Below are 3,128 nucleotides of genomic sequence, written 5' to 3'. Positions count from 1 at the left end.
AATGATGATTTTCACAATTTTTATCAGCACAATTTTCCCAGAAATTACACTAAATTAAGGGTAACCAATTTGTACGGGATGGTTGGAGTATCAAACCAACTCCGATTTGAAATCTGAAGTTATAGGGATTTGTATCAGATACCTAATGGTTAATTTGAACCCTCAATTGCACCAAAGTACAGTGATTAGCACTGATTAATCACTGATTAGCAAATTAATGCTCTGGTTTGTGTGCAGAAAACAGAGTATGCGGGGAGCCCAGATCTGGTGCCTTTCACTTCAAATGAGCTCAAATGCTTTCAAAGGCATCAATAGCAATGAGTCTAGTAGAGGATTAAGCCAAGAAACACAAGATTTGACCAAATAATGAAAGCTTAATCTCTGTTTTACCAAAGTCACCTGCAGATTTGATGAAGAGCTTTGATCTCTCTGTAGACTTGATGAAATTGATTTCTGTCTTCACCAGCTTGTAGAGCATGCTTGATTACCCCTTGTGCTAAAGGGAATTGAAGTAATTTGTTTGGAGCAAGTAGCAATGGCAAAAATACCTCAGAAAAACGGCGCCTGCAGAAACGGCGAAATCTCCCAAACGCGCTGGCGGTTTGCTACGTTTTTTGCATAGGCTTGAAGCTAAGGAGCTTAGCTAGCTATGGCTAGAAGCTTTTGCCCTAATTTGATGTGTGCTAGATGCTAGAGACCCTCCACTGGCTGGGGGTGAAGGGGAAGAGTGAAAGCTTACTAAAAACTGATTTTTTTGCTAATTATTTTACTAATCCTGATTAATTCACTAATGGGCTCATAAATCTGGTTGATTCTAGGCATGGCTCTGATACCATGTTGAAATTTGAGCATAATGATGAGCTATGGTGGATCATACACTAGAATCAACATGATTAACAAAGTGATTAAGAAATGATTAAGACGTAATTAGTGAATAATTAGCAGATAGATTAATGTAGGCATGGATACTCAAAAACCAGCAAATTCTCATTAGGGCTATGCCTCAATTTATAGTGTTTACATCAAGCATCAAATCCCATTGATTTCTCCATGATTTACTCCCTGAATATCTCCACCTTTTGCCTGATTCTCTCCACCTCTTCTCTTTTCCCTGAATATCTCCCAGAATATCTCCACACTCCTAAATTCCCTCATGCTACCCATTATTCTCTCCCAGTAGATTCTCCTAACCTTTTCACAGGTTCTTTCACAATTACATCTCCTCTTTTACAGCCTCTATCCAAGAGCTTGTTCCCACACACACCCTATTCACTTGTATATTTCAACAGGCATGCCTCTCGACATTCGTGAGGGGAGGACAAATAAGTATCACTAGATGAAATTTTATGATTGTCTTTATGGTACTACATACGGAGGCCATAGCAAGAGCATACCCCATGCTAGATGAAATTTTATGATTGTCTTTATGGTACTACATACGGAGGCCATAGCAAGAGCATACCCCATGCTATTGGGAAGGCCATGGCTCTAACATGGCAAAATCAAGTAATATTGGAAGAAAAATCAGATCACAATCTAAAAAGGAAAGAAGAAAATCAAGGTGATAGTGACTCCGAAGGCAGAGATCACTCCTTCAGTTTAGCCAGTGCATGCGAAAGGCTTAAACCACTAACTGGAGTGGAAGAAGAAGAAGAAGAATCCAAAGATATTCTCATTGTTTGAGGTTGATGCCAAGAAGATAGTCTCCCAACTGAAGGTGCTACATCAAAAAGGAATATGAGGAATTTTCACAACTATCTTTGGAGGAGATGAAGACCTAGATGGAAGAAGAACATAAACCATAATCATCCATGAAAAACAACAAAGTACAAGAAGATGAGCTCTTAGACATGAATTTGGGCAACATGGAATCACCACAAATAGTTGAGGTTAGTATAAGTAATGAAGAGCTCGGGTGGGAAAGAACTATTGGTAGTGTACAAAGATATATTTACCTCGAGCTACATGGATCTGAAATGTTTTGATCCTTCCTTTTACTAGCATCGGATCAACGTCAAGGAAGATGCAGTTTCAATCCAACAGCAAAGATATTGGGACAAATCCAAACTATGCAAACAAGTAAAGGAGGAGATTGATAAGCTTCTTAGAGTGTGATTCATTTATTGGATGAATCCAAGCTATGAAAAACAAGTAAAGGAGGAGATTAATAAGCTACCCATTTATTTGATGGAAAAGGTAAGCTAGCTATCACCCATAATGATAGTACCAAAGAAAGATGGCAAACTTAGAGTGTGTGTGGATTATTGAAAGCTCAATGCTGCCACTATTTTCAATTCTTTTGCTTTGTCGTTCACATATTTGATGCTTGATGAGGTAGCTAGACATGAGATGTACTCATTCCTTATGGCATTATCTGTTAATCCCAAAATGGGTTAACATTTCCTCCCTTCTTGATGTCAATCATGTACTCTCGTGATCGAGTAGTAGACTTCATTGTGGGGAGAATTGAGGAGCTTGTTGTTGTTATATTGATACTCATAGAATTCTCAATGATCATTGTTCCTTCGGAAATAACATGGGGAAGGTTTCTTAGTAAATGAAGAAGTTAGTAATTGGTGAGAGTACCTAAACAATGTGGGGGCCTCTACGAGGCGATTTTTTTTGTTTGGAGCTCTAGTCTTTTGTTGTTATTGTTATTTTGTTTATTTTTTGGCAATTAGAAGCAAGGTTACAATGTTTTACTATTAAGGTTAGTGGGGTTTTAAGGCTAGTTAGCAATGGAGGAAAAGTGTGGGGGGGGGTCTGGGAGGAACGTAGACACAATCATTAAAATGAGAGTGTGCATTACTCATCTAATACATTGAAGAAATGTAAGATAATAGCTTCTTGCTTGATGCTTTCCCTATTGTAGGATTGTTGTTAAATGAAATTGAGAAGGATATGCCCCCACATTCTTTGTCCCCTCGTGTGCTTTTTAAAAAGTTCATTTTTAAGTGCTCTTACATAAGTAGATATACAATAAAAAGTGCATAAAGTTGAATCATTCATACTTTTTGATGTAGCTGATGTTGAGAACTCAAAACCATTGGAGAGGCTAATGAAAGAATTAAATTGACTTGTGAGGCTAATGAAGAACTTATTCATATTTTGAGAGTCAAATGTAAGGT

This window comes from Cibotium barometz, chromosome 42 (assembly GCF_041138505.1).
Source record: "Cibotium barometz isolate CiBa-2024 chromosome 42, ASM4113850v1, whole genome shotgun sequence".
Lineage (NCBI taxonomy): Eukaryota > Viridiplantae > Streptophyta > Polypodiopsida > Cyatheales > Cibotiaceae > Cibotium > Cibotium barometz.
This window is presented reverse-complemented; position numbering follows the sequence as displayed.